The sequence below is a fragment of the Salarias fasciatus genome, chromosome 2 (genome assembly GCF_902148845.1).
Source record: "Salarias fasciatus chromosome 2, fSalaFa1.1, whole genome shotgun sequence".
In the NCBI taxonomy this organism is placed as follows: Eukaryota; Metazoa; Chordata; class Actinopteri; order Blenniiformes; family Blenniidae; genus Salarias; species Salarias fasciatus.
The window spans coordinates 29,720,750-29,736,717 of NC_043746.1; the positions used below are offsets into that span (position 1 = coordinate 29,720,750).

The 15,968-nt window shown below is 42.5% G+C and overlaps 4 non-coding genes across 4 annotated transcripts; 2 read left to right on the forward strand and 2 right to left on the reverse strand.

The window, feature by feature from the left end:
• Positions 1–6,955: 6,955 nt before the first annotated feature.
• On the reverse strand, positions 6,956–7,037 carry trnal-aag (transfer RNA leucine (anticodon AAG)). Its single transcript has one exon. It is a non-coding gene; the product is annotated as a tRNA-Leu (tRNA).
• Positions 7,038–7,750: 713 nt separating this feature from the next.
• Positions 7,751–7,823, forward strand: trnav-cac (transfer RNA valine (anticodon CAC)). The gene has a single exon. It is a non-coding gene; the product is annotated as a tRNA-Val (tRNA).
• A 1,475-nt stretch (positions 7,824–9,298) lies between these two features.
• trnal-aag (transfer RNA leucine (anticodon AAG)) lies at positions 9,299–9,380 on the reverse strand. The gene has a single exon. It is a non-coding gene; the product is annotated as a tRNA-Leu (tRNA).
• A 610-nt stretch (positions 9,381–9,990) lies between these two features.
• On the forward strand, positions 9,991–10,063 carry trnav-cac (transfer RNA valine (anticodon CAC)). The gene has a single exon. It is a non-coding gene; the product is annotated as a tRNA-Val (tRNA).
• Positions 10,064–15,968: the final 5,905 nt, after the last annotated feature.

Below are 15,968 nucleotides of genomic sequence, written 5' to 3' on the forward strand. Positions count from 1 at the left end.
CCTGATCAGCTGCTGTTGCTTCAGCTCCCGTGGCTCCTGCACAGGAAACGTCGAACTGCATATATATTTATACTGAATATTAGAAATTCAAATTCATTCAGTCGACTGTTAAAGTTAACTGTGCTGCTGAATCCTTATTCCTCATCTGGATGTGTGACGAGATGAACGCTCTAATTGGCTGTTTGCCCACATAAATGCCACAGATCAGCAGCCTCTGCTGGCTCCTCTGGAAATAGTGGGCTAATGAAGAGAAGGATCATGGGGAAAAGGCAGAGTGGGGACCACTCGTGTTCGCTGTGGCACATGAAATGCACGATGCACTACAGACGACCACTTCCTTCAGCAGAGGCAGCCTGAGAGACGCCACGGCCAGAACTGAGAAAGCTGAAGGTTGGTAATGCAAAGCGCTGAGATCTCGGCTGCTTCGACCCTGACGGCGCCGTGGAAACTCATTGTTCGAAGTTGTTTTTGTTCACAGTATTCCGCTTCAGTTCATTTCAAGGCTGAAAGGCCTCATAACAAAGAGTTTGAGAGCAAAATTCTCCTTGTTGCTTTTTCTCTTTGTCACGTCTGTAATATGCACAAACTCCTTCACAAACTCAAATGTTCGATAAACTTTGGTGATGCTTTCTGTCAGACCGCTTCGACCCGTCGAAGGTGTGCTGTGCTGCACCAGGTCCTGCAGTGAAACCTTCGGCTCAGGCGATGCTTTTGTTCTGTGTTGCAGAGAATTACTTTTGAACGTGATACAGCCGGGTGAAGTCAATATTCTGTGACATAAAGCTCAAATAACTCAAACCACGGGCAGCAAAATACCGACTATGAAATACACAAGAGCCTCTCATGTACGACACAAACACTCCAACTCTGTCGTATAGCATGAAAAAAGCTAAACGTCAAACTGAGAGCTTCATTAAAATGTGTGTGCACACCACAGTCAGTCTATTTACAAGCCCAGCCTTTTACTGTTTGCCTTTTCTCTGATGTACAATTCAGCGACGCGATAAATGGCTGTAAAGACATGATTGAAGAATGTATAAAACTATAAGAAGCATATGTTTTTATTTTATACGATCGAATGCGTGGAGAAATGGAGTGCCACGGTTTTATGTTCTCTCTGGAGAACATTCCAAATGGAAGTTTCTTCTCTGTTATAAACACGTCCAGGGTTTATGAGTGATGCTGACGCAGCCTGGAGTTTTACCCAGGCTGATCCTGATCATCTGAGTGATCAGAGTAAAACCCGCCATGACTGTCTGGACGCAGAGTGAGCTGAAGGGCCAGCAGCAGCTGATCTGATGGCAGGTAACTCCCACTGAGACGAGACCAGCCAACCCATCAGTTAAATGTTCTTTCCCCATTTCTCCTTTTTTTTTTTTTTTTTTACTATATGGTTACACATATTTTATCTGATTCTTGCCTTTTCACCCACCTACAGCATGAGAAACGGCAAGAGATTCTGCATAATACTCAATACTTTTAACATGATTTGAATGATTAGGAGACATCCTGAACTAGAAATTGCTTAATTTTATCCTTGGATCTTTTTAAGTGATAGAAGCAGTGAAGAATGTACTGCACACGTCCCAAAAACCTTCAGGCTACTTTTCGCAGTTAGTATTTATTCAAGGCACAAAAGGTTTAATGATACAAAACTAAGAACAACATGAAATTCCCAGCCTTGAAAACCCGGGGCCGGCCAGCGTTGGCTTTTTGTTTGCATAAGTGATTTCAACCGAAAATTGAATTTTTCTGAGTGAGCATTTGCTTTTTATTCGTCTCAAACCTCTCAAACGCCATGAATTCAAAGTGCTAACTTACCATTTTATTAGCATTCGTAAAAAGTGTCGACATGAATTTTACCCTAAAGCTCAGAGTCAGCGCCTCATTGACTGTTTGATTTAAAATTCAGGGTTCAGATTCAGAGAAACTCAAGATGTGACTCCAGGAGAAGTGATCGCGTCCATTCGACTGACCGCTTGCTCTTCGTGTCTTCATATCCAAATGATGTTTTTACTACAGGCGCTCAATCACTCCGAGGTCAAGGGGAGCTGGAACGGATCCTGACAAACGAGGAACATCCTGTTCACGGTGAAGGTGTATCTCAGGGAAAACACAGAGAGAAAACCACAAATTTGAACATGTTTAGATTGTGGGAGGAAGGTGAAGCGGCTCTACACTGAACCTCTGAAGGAGTCTGGCTGTTCTGATGAGCCGTCCGACGGACCGGAGCACAGGAAACATGGTGAAACATAGTCAATGGGGCAAAAACAGATGAACCAGTTGCAGAACTGAAGGCCACCTCTCAGTGCCTCCACCAGGTGAAGTCGATCACAGTCAGGTGAAAAACATCAGAGCAACAAGCAGACATGAGCAGAGGAGGTGGAGGAGCCGGAAACCAGAGACAGGATCACACTTCAAAATAAAACCAGACATGAGCCAGCCAGCACATGAAAGTTTGACGGTTTCGATCTGGTGTTGTGTTTATCAGCAGATCAGCCATCTACTAGCAAAAATAAAAAGCAGTCCTGAACATTTCATACATGCAGTTATTTTCCACAGCGCCCATCCAGCCTGCAGGACGCCTCGTGCTCACATTAGGAGAACATGCAGACTCCCCACCGGGTATTCACCAAGACGCTTTCATTTTAAAATACGAATCAGGACATGGAAGAGATTTTTACATCCTTTTCCAATAACATTGAATGTTTTCCGATGTGAACCACTGGTCCAGCTGAGAAAGCACTTTGAAAACCCCCATAATTTCCCTGAACTGAGAGAAGAATATTCAATCTGCCTGGAATAGCAGATCAATACTGGATCGATGTGAAAATGTGCTTGTTGCATATCTAACGAGCTTTGGACAGCTAAACGAAAGAATCACTCCCTCATCCTTTCATTTTTGCTCTTTGTTTTCAGTTAATGTCACGTGCTGCTGAAGCAGTTAAAAAGATTTACTGAGATCAATTTAATTTCTATCAGTAATTAAGCTGGAAATGACCTGAATCCTTTAAATGACACTGAACCACAAGACCTGCTTTGATAAGATCTGGTTAAAACACATCCAGTCCAGTGTCTGTGCTGCCCTGGTGAAATGAAATGTTCTCTTTGAGTAAAAGCATTTTCTATGAAAGTTGATGAGTTATCATATTGTTGATGATATCCAGTACGTAGACACTGGCTCCTTCAGGAAATGTCAACACGTGTGATGGGTGGAATAATCAAATTATGTTTTGCTGAAATGTTTCAGTGGGTTTTCATGGTGCTAATCGTGTATTGTTTAAACTTCACTGCCATCAGTGCAATGGTGAGTGGACTTCACTTAAAATACATGCTTTTCCTTGCTTGGCTCTCAGTGAGGGGAGAAGCAAAGTAGAGAGCGATAGGAAAGCGTCCCCCTCTATTGTCTCTGCTTGCTGCTGCACTCTGTCTCGTCTGTTTGACTGGAGCAAACAATTGATTTGGTTTTTTCGAACAAACCAAAATACCAACCACGGAATTGATCATCTGCTCTCTCAACGCAATTAATAAGATCATTTCAACAACGGAAAAGAAGCGGGGATCCTTACTGCTCGGGCGGGACCCGGCATGCTGGGTATGTGATCGACGCATGGGGCAAGTGTAGGGGGATCATATTCCTGGTGCCCCTGTCCATGGAGGATGTAGAACAGGGGTCCCCAAACTTTCTCCTGCGAGGGCCACATAACTTTTCCCTTATCTGATGAGGGGGGGCGCAACGCATAGGTGGAGAAAATGTAACAGAGCAACACGAAAACAGAATCCACAGATCCTGTGGATGTCCAACAACATATGATCATTAGCCACATTGCTAAAAAGCACAAAAACTTCTGGTGAAAAGACATCTTTTATATGGCAGTCTTCTTAATTCTCCGGAACGGTCAACGTCAGCTTTTGCCGGTTCATTTGTACTCAATCGAAAGATGGACAATTTGATTGAGATTGACGCCGATTTCAGACACATGTTTAACCCTCTCGGCGATGACATCCAACTTAACTGCTGTCTGAGAAGTTGAGAATCAAGCAGAGGAAGGTCAAACGGCTCACACTAAAACACACTAAAACAAGATACCAGCTGATTGCATTTGACACTCCTTGGAATTCAAAGCAACCCCATGAAAGACCCAAGGTCCTCAGTTCACCTCCGGCCTCTGGACGGCGGTGGCGAGGAGCCTCGGGGTAAAGCCGCACCGCACCACAGCATTCAACCCTCAAGCTAATGGTTTGTGTGAGCGTTTCCACCGCTCTATGAAGGCTGCCCACCGTGCCACCCTTACAGACTGCAACTGGGTGGACCGGCTGCCATGGGTCATGCTGGGTCTGTGTTCAGCCCCAAAGAAGGATCTGCAGGCATCCTCTGCAGAACTGATCCTGGGTCAACCCTTGCGGGTCCCTGGAAAATTCCTCCCGGATCCTTCTGGTCCGTGGCGGCTGAGTTTCGTGGAAGCCGGTCGAAATTTTGGCCCGGTTCCTGCTCACCACTGCCTCCCCGGCTCCTATGTCCCGAAGACTTTGATGATATGTGTTTGTCCGCCATGACGCCCACCGGGCTCCGCTGCAGCCTCCTTATGAAGGTCCGTTCTTCGACCTGGAGGCGGGGTCCAAGAACTTTGTGTTGGACATGGGTGGTAAGCCGGTCCGGGTTTCGGTGGATCGCCTGAAGCCTACCTATGTTCTGCCGGAGGAGCCGGCTTGGCCTCAGAGACGGAGGTGTCCAGCTGCTGCCACGAGGGCTCCTGCCCCTGCTGGCAGGTCGGGATGGCCATGTGATTAGGCCGCCCTTAAGATACCAACGATGATGATATTGCTAGGGTTTTTTTCAGTTACGTTCGCCCCCATTAACTAGCTAGCCGAGCAGCTGGAGAAGGAAAGCCACTTCTATCGGGGTCGGGGTCATCTCCAGGGCAACTACCATCTGCAATTGAGACACAATGACTCAAGCACTGAGGGAGAGGGACATGGGTGTGTGTATCTGTCATCAGCCCGTCCAACACTGCTTTGAATCAAGATATGAGGCTGCATTTTATTAAAAGGCTGGCTTCAGATTTTAACCTTCCGGACCAATTGTTGTCATTGATCTTAGATTTTCTCACTGATCTTAGATTTTCTCACTGATCGGGTCCAGCGTGTTCTGGTCAATGGTTGCTTGTCTCCTCCCACCACCTCCAACACGGGTTCTCCTCAAGGCTGTGTCCTGTCTCCTCCTCTGTTTATTCTCTACACCAACAACTGCAGATCCGCTGAGGAGAACAGATTTCTGATTAAATTTTCAGATGACACAGTTCTGGTTTCTCTACTGTCATTTAAGTCAAGGTAATTTTCCTCGCACCACTTAACAAAATGGCCTAAAGCAGGACCATGATTTCCCTCCTTTCGTGTTTTAAAAACTAAGGATATGGTCATTGATTTTAGACGAACTTCCTCCCACAGTGTCAGTGTCATCCATGGAGAAAACATGGAAATTGTCAATAGTTATAAATATCTGGGCACGGTGATAGATAACAAATTAATATCTGGGCACGGTGATAGATAACAAATTAAGATTTGACATGAACACTGAGCACATTGTCAAACGTGGGCAGCAGCGTACCTACTTGTTAAGAAGGTTGAACTCTTTTAATGTGAACAAAACTCTTTTAAATAATTTTTACTGCTCGTTTATTGAGAGTTTACTCACATTTTCTTTTATCTGTTTGTTTTTGTCCCTCACAGACAAGGATTGAAACCAACTGCAGAACATTGTCAAGACCTGTTCTAAAATCACAGGTGTTAAACTGAGGGACTTGCACTCTCTGTGGGAGCAGCAGGTGCTGAGTAAAGCACACAGCATCTTGGCTCAGCCTCTTCATCCTCTGACTCCAGAGTTTATCTTGATGCCTTCTGGACGCCGGTATTATGCTCCAGCTAGGAAAATTAATCGTTTTTCAAACTCTTTTGTGCCATCTGCAATCAAATTATTGAATTCCAGCTCCTAAATTGTTTATTGTATTGCTTGTTTTAATATTTTTCAGCCTGAGTTCCACTTGTGGTTAAACTGGACTGTCTCATGTTGTATTTACGTGTGAAACGACTCGAGATGTGCCGCAAACGAATTGCCCTATGGGATCAATAAAGTTTTCTGAATCTGAATTGAATCTAAACATGCTGCATCCATACCCTACTCCAATGCCTACACTCACCCTTCTGCTGACAGGAACAGCAGTGACATGAAGCAATTTGCTTCAGTTCCGCAAATCAGCTGTCACAGGTTTCCCAGCACACCAGGTCATCACCAGTGTTTGAGAGACTGGGGCCTCATCCCAGCGCCTTTGTTGAAGCAGACAAGTCCCAAGTCCCAGAGCTCTCCATGTGAGCCATGTTTTGGTCTAACAAACCAGAGAGGCTTGGCGGACTCCTTCAACCAGTCTCAGTGAAGCCTCGACAGGCTTCTCAACTTCAATAATAGCTCAAACCACAGCCGTGGTTGTGTAAGCTGAGTCAAACGTGTCCACGCTGTCATGTGCCGCTTGCGTAAGAGTTTCCGTGGTGTAGTGGTCATCACTTTTCAGTTGGAAAGTTTGCCAAACCAAATGAATGTGTGAAGATTCTCCGCTTCCCCCCACCAGAGAGACTCGAGTCTTGAGTCACAAATGGGATTTGACAATTTTGGTGCAGGAACAAGACAGTGGATTGACACTGGCGCGTTTGTTCAAAGGTGACGAGTACACTCCGATGGGGAGTGGAGTCTGATCAGCCTGCTTACAGGCCATCTTATCTGGCCCAGATGTCCAAAAAATCAGTGTGCTTTTGGCTGGACATGTAAGCACCTTGTGCCATTGTTGAAGCAGACAAGCCCAAGGTGAGCTCTCAAGGTGACCCGTGGTTTGGTGTAACACACCAGAGAGGCTTGGCAGACTCCTTCGTTAAGTATCAGGTAAGCCTCGACAGGCTTCTCAACTGGCAGTGGTGGGATTTGAACCCACGCCTCCTGAGAGACTGGAACCTTAATCCAGTGCCTTGGACCGCTCGGCCACACTACCTGTCTGACCCAAGTTTCAATGGCCATCCAACACGGAAGAGGCAACTGGCCAAGGCTGTACCAACAAACAAGGCCGCAGCTTTCATCGGAACAGGGCCCAAGAAATGTGTGAGCCAAGAGAGTGGGCAGTAGCAGAGGATGGTTTCGATCCATCGGCCTCTGGGTTATGGGCCCAGCGCGCTCCCGCTGCGCCACTCTGCTCAACAACAAGGGCATTTGAGAGCAAAAATAATACGTGTGTGACCATGCTGAGAAGGTTGGATGGCTGTGTTACTTCCAGCTGATGAGTCTGGGAGGTCAATATGCTTCTCACCTGTAAAATGGTCACTCCATGGGTGTGTGACACCTGTTACATTGTCATGTATTCAACCAAAGTATCACATAGATTTAACCACACCCCCAGTTCAGTGAAAGTGGCCAAGCTCAGCTGGTGTCAATGGATAGGTGATTGAGTGGATTGCCTTGCTTCCCCAACTTCCTCAATGGTGGAGATTTCACTCTTTTCTTCCCTCCCCAAAATTCAAACAGGAATTTTTCTACCTGCTTTCAGTTGGAAGTATCACAGCCGTCCAACATGGTCAACCCCTGGATGTTGTGTGATAAAGATGTCCTCAATGTCCTCAAAACAATGTGATCTCCAAAGCTCAAACCACAGCTGTGGTTGTGTAAGCTGAGTCAAACGTGTCCACGCTGTCACGTGCCGCTTGCTTAAGAGTTTCTGTGGTGTAGTGGTCATCATGTTCGTCTCACACACAAAAGGCCCCCTGTTCGACCCAGGGCGGAAACATCCAGGTGTGCTTCGGTACCACTTGCATTTTGGCTGATTGCATTCGACTGCAATCTGTTGGGCTTTAAAGGTCAGATGAGAAACTCCTGCTCCTTAGTGGACAGCCTTTGCAGATGTTGAGTGCAGTGTAAATTTCACAATGGAATGCCATGCTTGATATGATGGAGCCACCAATGGATCGTGTTTTTCCTGAGACGCTGGAGGAGTGAAACCCGGCAGGAGCACTTGTCGTTGTTGTCAATTAAACGAAAGTGTACAGTCAAGTCAGCCATAATGCACCCGACCTGGAAGACTGTTGTCAATGTGTGAAAAGAGGCATTCAGGGGCACTTTCACACCAGCCCTGTAAAATCTGCACCTTGGACCAAATCAGGACTTTCTGGGAGGATGCTCATCATCTATGCAGCTGTGAATGCTCCCCTGATCAAAATTGCGGGGGTGTTTCGGGGGAACTCTGGACCCCCTGTAAATGGCGGCCTCACGGCGGACTTTCCAGCCCCACAGCAGACTGTTCTACTCAAATGCATTGTTCTCCACGTCATGTCCTCTCCTGACAACTGTTGGATAAAGAGCAACGGCAGTCAGAGGAAGCAGACGTGCAAAGAAGGTGAGCTAGGAAATGTTTCTTGGGCAGATGGGGAGTGGTTAGGATGTGCGCACACTCATTCAAAGGTGATCGGAAGACTGTTTATCACGGTTGTTTCTGGTTAGCTGCAAGCTGGGACTTCTTCTGCATCTGCCTGTCTGCTCAATGTCTGTCTCAGGCGACAGAGGACCAAAAAGAGCAGCTGTTGTAACTGGATGACGATGGCCACGCATTTGGTCCTCTGTCAAAAGTGCAGTTGGAAAGTTTGCCAAACCAAATGAATGTGTGAAGATTCTCCGCTTCCCCCCACCAGAGAGACTCAAGTCTTGGGCTTCCCTGATGTGAACGTAGCCTAAAACTCCAGGTTGCATTGGAGTTTTTACGTACATGTTTCATCCCTGAGTTGGAGGACTTCAATACTTCCAAGTGATGAGTCTGGAATGCGAATATATTCTCTCGCCGGTGGAATCTGACCTTCAGGGATGTGCGGTCCAGATCTGTTTTCTTTGTGATGCAAAGTAACTGAGAGTGTCATTGACACCCGAATGAAGAGCAAGAGGTCCAACTCAGCTGTCATCACAAATGGGATGTGAGAATTTTTGTGCAGGAACAAGACAGTGGATTGACCCTGGCGCGTTTGTTCAAAGGTGACGAGTACACTCCGATGGGGAGTGGAGTCTGATCAGCCTGCTTACAGGCCATCTTATCTGGCCCAGATGTCCAAAAAATCAGTGCGCTTTTGGCTGGACATGTAAGCACCTTGTGCCATTGTTGAAGCAGACAAGCCCAAGGTGAGCTCTCAAGGTGACCCGTGGTTTGGTGTAACACACCAGAGAGGCTTGGCAGACTCCTTCGTTAAGAATCAGGGAAGCCTCAACAGGCTTCTCAACTGGCAGTGGTGGGATTTGAACCCACGCCTCCTGAGAGACTGGAACCTTAATCCAGCGCCTTGGACCGCTCGGCCACACTACCCGTCTGACCCAAGTTTCAATGGCCATCCAACACGGAAGAGGCAACTGGCCAAGGCTGTGCCAACAAACAAGGCCGCAGCTTTCATCGGAACAGGGCCCAAGAAATGTGTGAGCCAAGAGAGTGGGCAGTAGCAGAGGATGGTTTCGATCCATCGGCCTCTGGGTTATGGGCCCAGCGCGCTCCCGCTGCGCCACTCTGCTCAACAACAAGGGCATTTGAGAGCAAAAATAATACGTGTGTGACCATGCTGAGAAGGTTGGATGGCTGTGTTACTTCCAGCTGATGAGTCTGGGAGGTCAATAGGCTTCTCACCTGTAAAATGGTCACTCCATGGGTGTGTGGTTGAATGACACCTGTTGCATTGTCATGTAGTCGGGGAAGCAAGGCAATCCACTCTTTTCTTCCCTCCCCAAAATTTAAAAAGGAATTTTTCTACCTGCTTTCAGTTGGAAGTATCACAGCCGTCCAACGTGGTCAACCCATGGATGTTGTGTGATAAAGATGTCCTCAAAGTCCTCAAAACAATGTGATCTCCAAAGCTCAAACCACAGCCGTGGTTGTGTAAGCTGAGTCAAACGTGTCCACGCTGTCATGTGCCGCTTGCGTAAGAGTTTCTGTGGTGTAGTGGTCATCATGTTTGTCTCACACACGAAGGGCCCCCTGTTCGACCCAGGGTGGAAACATCCAGGTGTGCTTCAGTACCACTTGCATTTTGGCTGATTGCATTCAACTGCAATCTGATGGGCTTTAAAGGTCAGATGAGAAACTGCTGCTCCCTAGTGGACAGCCTTGAGTGATCGAGTGATTCAGAAATGTTGTGCAGGAGCAAAAGTTTGGATTGACCACGGCATATCTGTTCCGGGACTTGTTTTACGGGTGACCCGCTAGTCATCTTAATGGCAGAATACTCTTGGTATTACTAGGATAGTTAAAATTTCCAGGAAAACACATATGTACTTCTGGACATCTGTACCAGATGTTCTGTTGTTGAAGCAGAGAAGTTCCAGCTGAGTTCTTGAGTTTAAAATCATGATCATTTTACTGAGCAGATCAAAAAGATGATTGTATCGTTGTTTGTTACCCATCCAGCTGTTAGGTGAACTCAATAGTGTGAGTGTGTAGACATGACATGAAGTTCTACTTTTTCGATGGTACCGTTCACCTCAGAATTACACACTGGCGTATCCACAAATACAGCTACACCCTGATGAGAAGCATCAATTTTTCCATGAGCAAAACTCCATCAGTTGACCTGAGACGATTCCCAGCTGTCTTTATTCCTCTGCTGAGTTAAACTGTTTGAATTGACAGTGAAATTTGGAATGTCCCTTCTGTGTGAAGTGTTCAGCTCCCTGCACTGCAAAGATTCCCCATTAAAATCTAAAGCCACGATGTGTCTTCCATTGCAATTTTGTCCTTTATTGCTTCCCTTGTTCTTTTTTAAACTTGCCACATTTCAAAGCAGATGGGTTACACCCAAGGACTGGCTCGCTGCTATCCATTCTCTTTTTCTTTTTTAGCACTTCTTTCCACTCCGGTTGTTCCTACATTGGGGTAATTACCATTCAGCACTCTCCTGAAGGCCCTGGCTGTAAAATTCAATCAGCAACCAAGCAAGATTTAACTCCCAAACTCCCATATGTTGAAGCAGTAAAGCCCCGTCCATTGATTTAGCAGTAACGTCGTCTTCCTCTCTCAGCTGTGTTCAAAAGGCTCCAGCTCTGACTTTTTATATGTGATTCCATATAATATTGGAAATAGATGGAGTTTGTTGAGGTGGGACTGTGGGGAGGGCTGAAGCATGAGGCTCTCTAAACACAGCTTACTGTTCATAATATTTCACTTGTTCCTGTTAAGCTGAGCGACATTAAGTGCTGATGAGAATATCTCAACCACTAAGCTGGAATAACATTACAGTGCCGTGGTAAACCGCTTTTGAACACAGCAGCTGATACTGGCAGCCTGAAGTCGGGTTGAAGAAAGAAGAACGGAGGCAGAGAACATAGCTCCTCAAACAGGCAATGATGTTAATTCCCAACACGCCATAGAGTTCACACACATCACCTTTCTTTGGTTAAAAATAAATCCATAGATCATTCCCTGCCATGTGTCACATCACGTTTTATCTCTTCTCCGGTCTCCCTATTTCCTCTGGATGGCTACGGCAACAAAATTAAAATGCCCTTTATTCATAGTAAAGAGATAGTGCGTGTAGAAATAGTCCTCTACAACACATTTCTGCGATGTTTCACGTTCACACAACAACTGCAGAAACACTGAAAACAGTGTTATAACATCAAGGAGACGGAATCCGAGTGTTTTCAGGAGTTCCGTCTCAAGCAGAACCTCGTTGTCGCGGAAAGTCACCCCAAAACGCAACCAAATCGACCCTAAGTCAAGCAAACATCCTTCTTTTCTCCACTTCCTGTTCTCCATTCTCTCCACGTCGGAACAAGAAGAGCAACACCAAGAACACACACACACACACACACACACACACACACACACACACACGTATATCAATCAATCAATCAATCAATCAATCAATCAATCAATTTATTTTTGTATAGCCCAGTATCACAACAACAGTTGCCTCAGAGGGCTTCAAGATGTTACATTGGTCGGTAAAAATAAAAACAGTGAATAAGCATAATGTTAATATGTCAAATTCACAGTAACGAGACAAAACGAAGCAACCACCGCCTTAGACCCTCACATCCGGCAAGAAAAAACTCCATGTATATGTATATGTATGTGTGTGTATATATATATATATATATATATATATATATATATATATATATATATATATATATATCAGTGGTGGGCCGTCAGGGCCTGCAAAGCCTTCTCTGCAAGCCTTCTCTGCTGGCCTAAAAATTATCTGAATTACAGACTGATGTAAATTATATTTTTTCCATAAATAATTAATAAATGATTCCAAACGGTATGTTCCAGTTCCTTTCATAGTTTTCCCGTGGTTGCGCTGCTTCCAGACATGTTTTTTTCATATTAAATCATTTAACCAATCAGATTTCAGGCATCATCTGTTGCTAGGGTCAAAGAAATCTGCCCGAGGCCTTCGCTATCTGTTCCTGATGGCGCAGTGAAGTAAAGTGAAGCGTCAAACAGACAGCTGCTTCAACCAATCAGACAGTTGCTTCAACCAATCAGACAGTTGCTTCAACCAATCAGATTTCGAGTTGGCGACTCAGCGCCTTCTAGCTTCTAACAACAGAGTATCCAGGCCCTCTGATTTACATTCACCAAGAGATACAGTAGGGGGCGGTATGCACCTAAGTTGTTGGTCGCCTACCTCAATTATTCCAAAGAAGAAGAAGAAGAGGCAGAAAAAGACATGAAGAGAAATAAAACATACGCCAGAAATACCACAGGACAAGCTGGACTTTCAGCCCTGGCTTTATGGAACTGAAACGCACGGATAATCTATATGACAGAGCAGTTGAACTCTTTTTGAGGAAGGAAAGGAGGATGTATTTTGTTTTCAAATAATCGGGATTTTGGTGAGCAAAATGTTCCTCTTTTCCTAAATAATATTGCTGTTTTATTAAGTTGTTGATGCTCATTGTATGTGCACAGATGTAGAAGGAGAATTGTGCACTTCAGCAAAGGCATTTATTCTGGCTGCACAAGTATCTATCTGCTGTGCAACAACTCTTTATGTGCATATCTGCATAATAAGATTTTTTTTTTGTAGACAAAATAGTTATTGAGAGGTGGATTGGTTCAGGCGGATCTGTTCTGAAGGCCTTAATGTGAAATGCACGGTCCGCCACTGATATATATATATATATATATATATATATATATATATATATATATATATATATATATATATATATATATATATATATATATATACTCAGAGGTTGTTCTATCTTTGACTTGAGTATATTTAAAAACTTTACTTCATGTAATGTTTTTTATGAACTAATTTTAAAGTGTAAAACTCAGAGAAAGCTATTTTATCTTGCACTTTAGTTCATTAAAAAAATGTTAAAATGAGTTAATTAAAATAAACGAAACGAAACGAAAAGTGAAAAATAAAATGAACAATTCTGATTTTTCACCTTTTTAGTTATTTTTTCATGGTAAGCATTAAAAATAAATATATTTATCTTATTCAAATTATGAAAAAAAAAGCAAATACTGTTCTTCAACCTACTCCTGTTCTTTATTTCATGGTATGTGTCTTATTTAACCCCTACCCCATTCTCGTAACATAAATATGATATTGTATAAACAATATCATATCATAGAATACATAGATTAGACCTTATGTGACTTAAATCATACACTGTGAAGTGAACACAAATATACATCTTAATTTTCACACTCCTTTTCATATAATCGCATAATTGACTGTTTAAGCTTAAACTTAAATTGATCAATATTTAAACATTTTTTCATTTCTTTGTCAATTCCATTCCACGTTTTAACGCCAGCCACAGAAATACACATTTGTTTAAGTGTTGTTCTTGCATATGGTTGTTCAAAATCATACATCCTTCTACTAGTAAAACTTTTTGTTGTAAAAAGGGTTTGGAGCCCGCTCGGCAACAAATTCTGCCTGGCTTTAAACATAGCCAACAATGTTTGCAAAGTAATTCAATCTTTCAGTTTTAATAGTCCCGACTTCAGAAACAGTTCATTTGTGTGCTCCTTTGGAGAAACTCCGTGAAGAAGTCTTTTGCCCTCTTTTGTAAAGTAACTAATGACAAGAAATTTGATTTATAGGTATTCCCCCAAACTTCTGAACAATACATAAAATATGGTAAAATTAATGAACAATAAAGAATCCTTCTTGTTTTATAATTCAGAATGTACTTGACCTTACTTAAAACAGCAAGGTTTCTGCAAATTTTCTTTTTGATTTGACCAATATGTGGCTTCCACTTTAATTTATCATCACCAATAACTCTATCCAGATTAGTTCCGTTCAAACTTAAATTAATATTTCTGCACTTTTTTGATTTGTAAACAACCTATATTTAGTTTTTGTAACATTTAATGAAAGCTTATTTACATTGAACCATTTCTGAAGTAGAACCAATTCTTGTTCCACATGTTTTACCAATGAATCTAGATCCTTGCCAGAGCAAAAAAAATTTGTGTCATCAGCAAAAAGAACAAAACGTAATATAGTAGACACTGTATAAATATCATTGATATATAAAATAAAAAGTTTAGGCCCCAGAACAGAACCTTGTGGGACTCCACATAAAATTCTTTGTCGACTAGATAGATAACCATCAAACTCAACATACTGCGCTGTTTTGCAAATAACTTTCTATCCATTTTAGTACTATTTATATATATATATATATATATATATATATATATATATATATATATATATATATATATATATATATATATATATATATGATTGTGTATAATTTTTATTTTCCATTTCTGTTGTTATGTCCTCTGTAATTTTCATGAGTGCCATAGCTGTAGAACGATTACTTCTAAAACCAAAGACATTATCATGCAGTAACATGTTTTTCAATGAAGTTGTCAAGTTTCTCAACAAAAAGTTTTTCCAAAACTTTTGAAAACTGTGAAAGCAAAGAAATGGGGTCGATAGTTTGTGAGACTGTGTCTATCACCTGATTTGAAAAATGGAATAATCTTTGCTACTTTCATTTTGGTTGGAAAGACTCCAGTATTAAATGACAAATTAATAATATGTTTTAATGGTTTAGAAATACAATTGATAGTCTTTTTCACGATAAACATATTCAAACCGTCACTATCACATGAATACTTAGTGAGACTGAGATTATTGCCATGGTGTCAAAATTAAAGACTAACTTCATTGAGATAAAGTGATTCACCACAAGAAGTCGTAATTCCAATTATTTTTGTGGAACAGTTCTGATTATATAACAATAAATAACTTTGTAAAAACTTCTCATATGCTACATTTACATCATTGTCATTTTGGAGACAACTCCAGTCTTCTTTCAAAAGATCCTCATTTAACTGATTTATTCTGTCCAGTATTCTCACGCTAACATTCTTAATGTTTTTTGTTTTAATTTTTACAACAATGGGTCAGAAACACTGGTAAATGATCAGTTGTATTAGTAATCAAAAGTCCACTTCTGATAGTGTGATCGAATATATTTATAAAATATTATCGATTAGCGTGGCACTACTTGAAGTTATACGACTGGGTCTAGTGATGACTGGGAAGAGGCCCCTACTGGTCATTAAATCAAAAAACTCTGAAGTAGTAATATGAATCGATATGTTAAGAAGATTAATATTGAAATCACCACAAACTACAAACTTTTTATTACCATTATATTTTTCGAGTAATCGTTCCAGTTCTTCTGTAAATAGTTGTACATTTGATCCTGGAGTTCTATAAATGCAAGTCACCACAATATTTTTTTGTTTTTGAATCTCTATCTCAGCTGTCAGGCATTCCATTAAATCGTCCACTGAAGTCGTCATACACTCAATTATTTTACACTTCAAAGCACTACAAACATAAATAGCGACTTTTGTTATATATCTTAAACTCAGACTGTTATTATTTTGGACTTAAAGCGGACC